Source organism: Sceloporus occidentalis, unplaced genomic scaffold (assembly GCF_023333645.1).
Source record: "Sceloporus occidentalis isolate IW3139 unplaced genomic scaffold, rSceOcc1.0.p SCAF_2, whole genome shotgun sequence".
Classification (NCBI taxonomy): Eukaryota; Metazoa; Chordata; class Lepidosauria; order Squamata; family Phrynosomatidae; genus Sceloporus; species Sceloporus occidentalis.
This window is the reverse complement of record NW_028316982.1, coordinates 239,812,150-239,823,609: the sequence shown is the minus strand read 5'-3', so window position 1 is coordinate 239,823,609 and position 11,460 is coordinate 239,812,150. Positions and strand designations below refer to the sequence as shown.

The 11,460-nt window shown below is 45.3% G+C and overlaps 1 protein-coding gene across 5 annotated transcripts in view; it reads left to right on the top strand.

The window, feature by feature from the left end:
- Positions 1-448: 448 nt before the first annotated feature.
- Positions 449-11,460, top strand: part of B4GALT4 (beta-1,4-galactosyltransferase 4) — a 46,697-nt gene continuing 35,685 nt past the window's right edge. The window contains exon 1 of one of the 5 annotated variants that reach the window (XM_089512494.1): positions 449-479. The gene's annotated coding sequence lies outside the window, so the exon portion shown is untranslated. Of the gene's footprint in view, positions 480-581; positions 646-3,907; positions 4,052-6,070; positions 6,151-6,704; positions 6,941-11,460 lie in introns of those variants that run through there. The other 4 variants (XM_089512493.1, XM_089512496.1, XM_089512492.1 and 1 more) reach the window with 4 other exon arrangements.

Sequence of the window (11,460 nt, the reverse complement as noted above, 5' to 3'; positions counted from 1 at the left end):
TTGTTGTGACTATTAGGAGGACAGAGTGAGAGGCTGCATTCATCACTTTTCTTTATATGGGTTTAGAGATAGAAAACACAGCTGGGCTGAAGCCCTGTTCTCCAGTTGGTGGATACATGACCATTCTCCTTTTCTACAGAGCATATAAAGTCCTTTTACTACGCCTGTGTGTATGTGAGAATGTATGTGCCTTCAAGTTTCCTCTTAACCTGTGGCAACCCCATGAATTTCACTGGGATTTTCTTAGACAAGGAATACTCAAGGGGTGGTTTTGCCAGTTCTTTTGTCAGGTCTCCAAAAGCGTAGTCCACACCAACTCCATATAGGCCAGGTAGGCCACTGTCTATGGGCGCAACCTGCAGGGGGCGCCAGCGGGGGCGCCAGCGGGGCGTCAAGGGAGCCAGCCCAGGAGGCCAGAGAGAGAGAGAGGCCGGAGTTCGGAGGATGAGGCCCTCGGAGCAGCCAGCAGCCTAGAGCCTGTGAGTCAGGAGGAGCAGCAGGGGGAGTGAGATGCTTGTCCTGTGGTGCTGCTGGCAGGCCCCAACCCTGGCATTTTATTAGGCTCTGCTTGTAAAAGGGAAGGGGGGAAGAAGTTTGCTGTGCTCTGCAACTCCTGGGCTGCATCTACACTGGAGAATTAACCTGGTTTGGCACCTCTTTAACTCTTTCTGACTCAAGGCTATGGAATTCTGGGAGTTGGAGTTTGTTGTGGGGTCCCTCCTTCCTTCCTTCTTTCCTACCCCCCCTTTCTTCCCTTTATCTTCTTTCCTTCCCCCTTCCCTGTCTCCCTTCTCCTCCCTCCCTTTCTCTCTCCCTTTCTTTCTTGCCAAGAGAGACTTGTTCAGGAAAGGCTTCCCATGGCCTTCCTCTGAAGCTGAGAGAGTGTGACTCCCCCAAAGTCACCCAGTGGGTTTCCATGGCCCCATTTCTCCCTCTCCCCCCAATAACTCCTTCTTCCTTCCCAGACTTTGACCCTATTCTTCCCTATCCACCCACCTTTGCCTCCCTTCCTATCACTTGTTGTTGTTGTTTGTTGTTGTGTGCCTTCAAGTCCTTTCTGCCTCCTGGCCACCCTCTCATGTGGTTTCCTTGGCAAGGTTTGTTCAGAGGAGGCTTGCCATGGCCTTCCTCTGAAGCTGAGAGAGTGTGATGCCCCCACCCAGTGGGTTTCCATGGCCAAGCTGGGATTTGAACCCAGAGTCATAGTCCAGTGCTCAAACAACTTGTCCACACTGGCTTCAACAATACGCTTTAAAAGCTTGGTCTTCTTCCCAAATGTCTTCACCGCAAAGGAAGGCACCACAAAATGGAAGACATTCAAGAAAAAGGGAGGACAGGACTAAAGAAAAGCTCCAAACACTCCTAGAAATGTAAATGCATGCTCCTTAGTCATGCTCATAATGGAGGATGGTTTAGACTACCTCCTGGACAGAAGGTTAGAATGGAGGCCATGTCCTGGAAGAGGAGGAGGTCTGCCCTGCCCTGAGGCGAACCTATCATGGGGTTTTCTTGGCAATATGAGTTCAGAGAAGCTTTGCCATGGCCTTCCTCTGAGCCTGAGAGAGTGTGGTTTGCCCACTCTTGGTGCGATTATTATTATTATTATTATTATTATTATTATTATAGTTTATTTCTAAAGTGCTGTAAATGGTGTACCTACTATGTGTCTTTTCTTTCTCGCCCCTGAGCCATTCCCACCTCGATCCCCAAATGGAAGAGGCGGGATATAAATAAATATTTTATCATTATTATTTATTATTCCCATCCTTGTTTCATGGGCTGCATCTACCCTGCACAAATAATGCAATTTGCCACCACTTTAACTGCCCTGGCTCCATGCTATGGAATCCTGGGAATTGGATTTTTGGATTTCACCTTCTCAGTCAGAGAGCAGTGGAGCCACAACAAACTACAAATCCCATAGCATGGAACCCGCAGGATGACCAGATGTCCCCTTTTTCTAGGGTATATCTTACATTTCAGTCTTCTGTCCAGGAGGAATTCCAAAAATGTCCTCCCTTTTGAGCATCACTAGGAAGCATGAATTTATATGTATACGAGGAGTTTCAGCTTTTACTTGGTCATGTCCTCCATGTTACTTGAAAGCCCTACATTTTGCAGTGCCTTGTCCTCCTTTGCTGTTAGGACAGCTGGTCACCATGGGAGCCAAGGGCAGCTAAAGTGGTATCAAATTGCATTAATTCTGCAGTGTGGCAGCAGCCCTGGTCCTCTCACCTGGTGACCCTACTGGTTTTCTTCCCTTTCTTCTGACACCCTTTTCTGCCCCTTGCGTGAAGATTTTTAGTTTTTAGGGGTCCAGCACCCCACAAATTCATGGAGATGGGATTCAGATTTTTCCACATCATTAGAATGAATAATGCTTCCAGCTAGCAAAGGAATATGTGTGCATTAGTCTCCATTCCAAATGTCACAGCAATAAAAAAAGTATTTAAACTGTTAAAAACCCAATTGGCTTTTTGACTCATTCTCAGTACTGTGATGACAGATTGGAACCTAAGTTTTATGTCATGTTTAGCTTTAACAAACGAAGCAGCGGAAATCAAGGAGTGAAAATAATTATGAGGGGCGACAGGGGTACCAAAATATTTCTCGCTTAGGGTGGCAAAATACCTAGAGCCGGCCCTGCACCAACTGGTATTTATTGGCCAACTACAATCCAGGTACTAACCAGAGTTGATCCTGTTTAGCTTCCAAGGTCAGGATCTGGTGCCTTTAAGGTATTCAGTTCCCCCCATTTTATTTTATTTTATGGAAGGGTATAATATTCTTTCTTTATTACAAGGCTGCTCTGTAAACCAATAGGAGAAAAAAAACACACACACCATCTCACTCTTGTATGGCACTCCTTCTCAGTAGATTTTGTGTTGCAAGGAGCAATTAATAGACCCGATTATGTGCTTATTAAGCTATATTCCACTCAATGAGAGCTATTTCCAGGTTAGCAGACTGGGAGCCTTAGTTAATTGTCTGAACTATTAACAGCTGCAGGGAAGGAAGCCATCCAACAGGTGATGTGTATAGTCACTGCCATCTCCATGCAAAATAAAGCTATAGCCTCTCCGGGGGCAAACAAGGGCACAAAATCCCCACCAGAGATCCCAACCCTATATGTGTGGTGTGGTATGTGCTTTCAAATCTTTTCTGACTTGGAGTTTTCTTGGCAAGATTTGTTCAGAGGAGGTTTGCCATTGCTTTCCCCTGAGGCTGAGAGAGTGTGACTTGCCCAAGGGCACCCAGTGGGTTTCATGGCTGAGTTGGGAATCCAACCCTGATCTCCAGAGTCATAATCCAACACAGAAACCACTGCCCTGTATGCCCCGCCCCACTTTTTTATTTAGTAGATGATGGTAGCTTTAAATTTGCATTAGTGATGTCCTGAGAATTTTCTTCCTGGGTGAGAAGAAAGACTCCAGCAATTTTGAAAGCAAGGAGGTTTATTAGCAACAGTGCAGTTGGGTGCACCAAAAACAAAAAGATGGTGAACAAACAAAGCTTTTATCTTCACTGGCTTAAAATTGCTGTGCAGCTAGGGATGCCATAACTCGGCGGCCCCCAGGACAATCCCGCTTTTGGGGGAACCGGGCCCGCCCCGGCCCGGTTTGCCTCAAATCCCGGCTTTGGTCCCAGCCTCCGGGCCAGGCGCGCTAACGCGGCTGGCCGGCTACCTACCTACCTCCTCCTCCTCCTCCATGGCCGCACTGCCCTCCTCCTCCGCTCCTCCTCCACCTCCCCCAGCGCAGCTGCTGCACCGCCTGCGACACTTGCCTGGGCCGCGGCCAGCAGCAGTGCACGCTCACCCCTCTTGCGTGCCCGCGCACAGGGCTTAAAGGGCAGCACTCGTCCCCTAAGCCTTCTGGCCAATGGCAGAAGAGCAGAGGCTGGCCTGTTTCCAGCTGCAGTCTGCCATTGGCCAGTGTCAGGAGCTTTGGAGGAGGAGGAGGATAGGCCTCTGGGCCAGGGGGAGGGAAAAGCGCCATTTCCTGGTGCAAAATTCAACCATTGATGACAAGGAGGAGGAGGAGGCGGGGAGGTGAGTGGCCAGTTCAGGTCTGTCTTGGTTTTTTAAATTATTTATTAATTATTTTTATTTATTTATGGTATTTATACACCACCCTTCAGCCAAAAAGGCAACCAGAGCGACTAATAGTCTCAATCCATATTTATATTATTAAAAATATACAACTCAGCCTTGGTTTTTTATTTTATTTTATATTATTTTTATTTTTAAATATATACAACCCAGCCTTGGGTTTTTATTTTATTTTATATTATTTTTATTTTTAAATATATACAACCCAGCCTTCTGGTGGTGATATTGATATTGATGGTGATATTGATATCAATCAGCTTCTGAGGCATGCGCTCACTCTTTCTGAAGCCGAGATGGTGTGACTATCCAAAATGCATTTGGGTGCTTTGAATGCTAACAAGCCTGGCTTGCTTGGACAGTGATAGTGATGATGATGAGGATGGTGATATTGATATCAATCAGCTTCTGAGGCATGCGCGCACTGTTTCTGAAGGCGAGACAGTGTCACCTTCCAAGGTGTGTTTTTGGTGTGTTTTTGGTGCTTTCCCTTGACCAAGTAGACACTTCTGAGAAGTACAGTTGGTGGAAGAAACCTGAACCAGCAAATCCACTTATTGTGAAACCACCTTGACATGTTGAATATGCATAGCCATGTGAAACCATGCTAAGTGTTAAACCCAAGGGGTTTGGTTATGCAATAAGCCTCTGAAATATGCAAGAGGCAATGTTAAGTAAAGCCATGTGAAATGCCCAAATGTGCTGTTTGGAATGGGGGGAGGGGGGTTGGCCAGAAAGGGAAGTACATTTCTGTCATTGTGTAGGAATAATGCCCAAATGTCCTCTATTTTGATCATGCCTAAGAAACATGCATTTATATTAACATTTTTTTTAAAACCATCAATTGTTTTTGCGTGTCCTCCATTGTAAAAAAAAAAAAAAAGAAAAAAAAGAAAATCGTCCTACATTTGAAAATCTTGTCCTACATTTGTCCCGGTTTGGAGGTCCTGACTTATGGCAACCCTACGTGCAGCAGGCAGGAAAATGATGGAGCGGCTGCTTCATTTTCTCAACCCTCCTCCAACTGGTGTCCTGCTGAATGAACTTCTACTAGTCTTTAGAGATGCATCTACACTGTAAAACTCACACAGTTTTGACACCACTTTAAGTGTTGCAACTCCATCCTATGGAATCCTGGGATTCGTAGCTTTACAAGGTCTTTAGTGTTCTCTGTAATGAATACTGATGTCTCACAAAACTACAAATCCCAGGATTCTGCAGGATAGAGCCATGACAGTTAAAGTGCTGTCAAACTGTCATTAAATATCAGTGTTAGGATTGCCCATGCCATCCTATTTCCCATTTCTAGTCATGGTTGTGAATGCTGACAGAGAAGGAAATAAACTCGTTTGAGATCATGTAGTGCTAGAGAGTGTGCTAAGGATGCCATGGACTGCTCAGAAGACCAGTGGGTGGATCCTAGAGCAGATCAGGCCCCAACTCTCCCTGGAAAGAAAGGTCCAAAACACACTGCAGAAATAAGCCAGTTTAACTGCCCTGGCTCAATGCTAGGGAATTCTGGGAATTGTAGTTTTGTGAAGCCTTTAGCCTTCCCCGTTAGAGAGAGCTCGAGTTCCACAATAAACTACAATTCCCAGGATTCCCTAGCATCTGAGCCAAGGCAGTTAAAAGAGGTCTGAAACTAGATTATTTCTGCAGTGTGTTTTGGACCTAAGACACAGCTCCAAGGACTGTAAAGCCCATCATCCGGCTGAACAGCAAACTGCAAAGCACAGCGGGCTGAACGCAGTGTTTCGGGGAACAGAACCAAAGCTAGGCACTACTGAGCAGCACGTCAAATGGCGGACCTGGGGAAGGGGCCTAGTAGTAGTAGTAGTAGTAAGCCATGCCGGTTGCTAGGCAACCGTCGGCGGAGACGCTCTAGCCGGCGGAGGCCCCTCTATGGCCGCGGGAGGCGGCGCTCCTGCCTCGTCTCCATGGTCGGCGGGGCATTTGGGTTGGCAAACGGGGGCAGCAGGGGAGGGGAGTGGTGACGGGAGAGGAGAGGAGAGGAGAGGAGAGGAGGCGCTGCTGGGGCAGAGGTAAGGAGCGGGCACTCGGCGCCTGAGGAGGAGGAGGGCCACCTAGGATGCTGAGCGGGCTTTCGGGGCAACAGCCTTTGGGGCGCTTTGCCTTGCTTTTGGGGGCGAAGTGGGGACGCTTTGGGGGCTCCCTGAGGGTGTTTGGGGCGCTTTGAGGCCACATGGGGGCACTTTGGGGTGACCTAAGGTGATTGGGGTTGCTTTGGTGACCTGAGGGGTGCCTTGGGTTGCTTTGGGGGTGACCTCTGGGTGCCTTGGAGTGACCTGGGGGCGAGCTGGGTTGCTTTGGGGTGACCTGAAGGCACTTTGGGATGATCTGAAGGTGCCTTGGGGTGACCTGAGGGTGCCTTGGGCTGCTTTGGGGGGCGACCCTACAGCTCTTTGGGGCATGTTTCTCTCAGGGGGGTGGTGATGGGCTGCTGCTGCTGCTCCCGTTGGAGGTTTACTCAGAAGATCCTCAGGGTGGACCTCATCATCAGCAGGTGAAAGGTGCACAGGGTTGCAACCTAATGCCCCCCCCCACACACACACACACTGAGAATGAGTATCTCGTATACTGATGCTCATTTCATTCTCATATGTTCCTGTTGTGTGTCTTCAAGTCATTTCTGATTTACGGCAACTGCATTATGGAATTTTCTTCACAAATTTCTTCCCATCTCTGAGGCTGAGAGAGTGTGACTTGCCCGGAGTCATTCAGTGGATTCACATGGTCAGGCCGGGATTCGAACCCTGGTTTCCAGAGTCCTAGCCAGGGTGACTAGATGACCTAAAGGCAAAGGAGGACAAGGTACTGCAAAATGTAGGACGCTCAAGAAAAAATCAGGACGTTACAAAAGAAAAGCTAAAAACATTAAAATAAATATAAATTCTTGGTCATGCTCAAAGTGGAGGACATTTTGAAAGTCCTCCGGGACAGAAGGTTGAAATGTGGGGCACCCTGGTCCTAGTCCAGCACTCAAACCATTGAGCTACGCTGGCCCTTATACTGAGAACGAAAAGGACAACCTCAAGCACTGCTTTAGTTCTTTCTAGCACTTTGTTGTCATGTGCCTGCAAGTCGCTTTTGGCTTATGGTGACCCTAAGAAGATGTCGTCATAGGGTTTTCTTAGCCAGTTTCTTCAGAGGGGTGTGTGCCGTTGCCATCCTCTGAGCTTCAAAGTGGAGCTCTGAAATTTGTGTCATGTATTTTGTGCATTTTGCTTGGTCCAATAAAGGTATCACTGTTTTCTGGATTTGGGATGATATTTTATTTTACTACATGGCCACCCCTAGATACGTTTTGAGCCTGAGGGGCTGTGACTTGCCCAAGGGGCAAAATCCCAGTGGGATTTTAATGCCTGAGCAGGGATTTGAATCCTACTCTCCAGAGTCTTAGTTCAACACTCAAACCACTACGTTACACTGGCTCTCTAGCTCTGTCAAACACTGAGAGGGAAATGGGCTCCCATCTGATTGACTGTGGGTAGGACTGGGCTGCTGAGGAAATTAAGGCTGCACCCCTATATCCACTGACCTCAGTTTGCCCTCATTGAACTCAGTGGGGCTACTTCTGAGTAGAATACAGACTGACTCTCCCTTATCCAGAATTCCAAAACGTGGGAATCCAGAATTCCAAAATTGTCCACTTCAGTGGCTGAGAAAGTGGCACCTTTGCTTTCTTATGGTTTTGTTTTGTGCAAAAAACTATTAAAAATGTTCTCTATAAAATTACCTTCAGGGTATGTGTATAAGGTGTAGACACAACCTCAGTTAAGTTCTTGTTTAGACTTGGGTCCCATTTCCATGCCATCTCCTTTTTTGTGGGGGATCCATTATGGACCCCCCGCACGAAAATGGAGTTTTGCATATAGTGCGGGCATGTGGGGGCATGCCGTGGGCACACACCCCATTCCTTCTTCCTCAGTTCATCCCTCGCACATAAGTGAGGAATGCACGTCCGAAGGCCGCGAGAACGGAGGAAGTACTGTACAGTCAGTCCTCCATATCCACAGATTTTATTATCCACAGACTCGAGCATGTACAGCTGGAATATTTAAAAAAAAATTTAGATTCCAAACAGCAAACTTTGATTTTGCCATTTTGCAATGCCATTGTATTTCATGGGATTTGAGCATCCATATCCATGGGGAGTCCTGGAAGCAAACCCAGTGGATACTAAGGGCCCACTGTAGGCAAATATTCCAAAATCTGAAAAAAAATGCCACAGTACCAAACAGTTCTCAGTGTTTCTTTTAGAAAACATGGTGCATGAGGAGTGCACACTGCATTTTCCATCAGAATGAAAAAGAGAGGTAGTGTGATGCAACCAAAAAGGATTATCCAAAATGCTTGGGACCAGAAGTGTTTGGGATTGTGGAGTTTTTTGTATCGTACTCTCTGGACCCCATTCTCTGTGTACATGGGAATAAATTTTACAAAACACAGAGGGGCTTACTTGAAAATACATGCATGGCACTGTGTTGTGTGGAAGTAATTTTATACACTTTTTTCTGAAATCAGTTTTAGTGAAATTAGTGGAGTGTTGCTTTGAGTTTATAGGCACAGTGCTGGGATGTAAATATTGTAGTCCTAATGCAGGAAATGTTTTGAAGTGCAAAGACAACATACTGGAGATAGAATAATAGAGTTGGAAGAGACCCCAAGGGCTATCCAGTCCAACCCCCTACCATGCAGGAAATCACAATCAAAACAGTCCTGACAGATGGCTATCCAGCCTCTGTTTAAAGATTTCCAAAGGAGACTCCACCACACTCCAAGGGAGTGCGTTCCACTGTCGAACAGCTCTAGCTGTCAGGAAGTTCCTCCTAATATTGAGATGGAATCTCTTTTCCTGTAGCTTGTGTCCATTGTTCCAGGTCCTTTTCTCTGGAGCAGCAGAAAACAAGCTTGCTCCATCATCTATATCAGACCCCTTCAAATACTTAAACATGGCTATCATGTCACCACTTAACCTTCTCCTCTCCAGGCTAAACATACCCAGCTCCCTAAGTCTCTCCTGATAAGGCATGGTTTCCAGAACCTCCACTATTTTGGTCACCCTTCTGTGAAGACACTCCAGCTTGTCAACATCCTTTTTGAATCATGGTGACCAGAAGTGGACACAGTATTCCAGGTCAGGCCTGACCAAAGCAGAATAGAGTGGCACAATTACTTCCCTTGATTTAGACACTATACTTCTATTGATGCAGCCTAGAACCTCATTGGTCTTTTTAGCAGCCACATTACACTGTTGAGTCATGTTCAACTTGTGGACTCCTTGATCCCTTTCTCTTGTAGTCTTGTTAATCCAGGTTTCTCCTATATCTATGCATTTCATTTTTTTGCCCTAAGTGCAGTACCTTACATTCCTCTCTGTTGAACTTCATTTTGTTAATTTTGGCCCAGATATGTAAATACATACTGCACAGTAACAGTGTAACACTGCACAGTCCAAACTGTTGAACTAAACAGGGACAACAGCACCAGCAGCTAAGAGTACTGTATACAGTATTCAAAAACTAGAATTTGTCTGCTTCTGTCATAGAGTGACAATGAAAGTGCTTATAAAATACAGTGGAGCCTTGCCTTACGCAGGGGATCCGTTCCGGACCCCCCGTGTAAGGCAAATCCCTCATAAGCTCAAGCGCTTGTGTTTGTGGTGGTTTGCGTGTGTGGCAGCCGCATATGCCATTCACTTAATGGCATCGTGACTTCTGCGTAAATAGGAAGCCACATATGGTGCGCCTGCGTATGGAGTGGGTGCACCGTACCCAGTTAAAAGGAGTGGGCTTTGTTAAACATTCAGGGTTTACTGCATGGTTCACACTTTTCACTGTACTGTAATTATGCTACTTTCTTTGTTGGTTCAGATAATACTGGTTGAAGTAGCCCCATATAACACCACCAGTTAGAGATACAAAACTCTAAAAACTGAGATGAAAACACAAGAAACGCTGTTGTTTGGAATTTCATGGCACTGGTCTACCATGAAGGAAGAAATAGGAGTAATTTTCTTTGTAAAAGTTATATTTGAAAACAACAAACACATTTTTGTAAGATAAAAAGGGAACCTTAAAATGATTGAAAGTTGTACGAATTAAACATTCTGGCCTTGTTTTATTTATACTTAGTTGGAATAGGAAAAACAGTTTGGGATGTAGAGCAGAAGATTTTCTAATTTTGTATGTGGATGTTAGGCGGCTTGTTGTACTTCTGGTTACATTATATCAACATTGTGATACATCCATATTCTGGATTGTAGCCAAATAAATTTTAGGAAGGCATAACAGCTGTGATGTGTGTAGTCTGTTAACTTCTGCTTGACTTCTTTCAACAGCAATTCCAGCTAAAGCAGGTGTGTGGGCAACTTCACAGGACTGTGTTGCCCTTGGAAACAGCGACTGTTTCTGCTGCAAACTCTTGGTATTTCTTCTAGAAAACATGGTGCATGCAGAGTGCACACTGCATTTTCCATCAGAATGAAAAAGAGAGGTAGTGTGATAAAGAGAGACAGAGAATACATAACAGTTGTGTATAAATCATAGAGTTGGAAGAGACCAGAAGGGCTATCCACTCCAACCCCCTGCCATGCAGCAACTCTCAATCAAAGCATTCCCAAGAGATGGCCATCCAGCCTCTGTTTAAATGTCGAAACTTTTAAAAAATCTTGCCACTTTGCAGGTTAGGGAGTAAAGGTGTCTTAGGTCTGGAATAGTTGGAAATATCTTCTTACAATAAAGCTCTGAAGTATTTAATGCAGGAATATTTATTTGCTTTGTACAACATATTATACAATTTAGGCATCAGTGGTAAGCTGTAGTTCCACAAAAACTAACAGGACTTGAAATGAATCTGTTTTGCCAAATTATTCCTTTGAAATCCAGGGTCATAAATCAGGGTTGATACTTGGCTTAGAAACCTGGCTTATTTATTTATTTATGGTATTTATGCCCTGCCCTTCAGCCCTAAAGGCTCTCAGAACGGCTTACAATTATTATTATTTTTAATTAGACGGTTCCCTGCCCTCAGATGGTCTCTGCTATCCCCGGGTCTCTGCCACTGCCATAATCACAGTGATTCTCCTGGGAAATGTAACATCTCTTAATGGGATCCAGGGAATAGTTTTCTGCATGGGAATAGCAAAAGACCCTTATTATCAAGATGGTGAGAACGTATAGGTATCTTTCTTTCCAGTAATTGTATTGTGCTGTAAATAATTCTTTTATGTGTGGAGCAAAATATTGGCAACATTTTTATAACGCCAACACTTGATGAAATATTCATTATTATTATGGTGTAATGGGTTGAGCATTGAACTAGGACTCTGG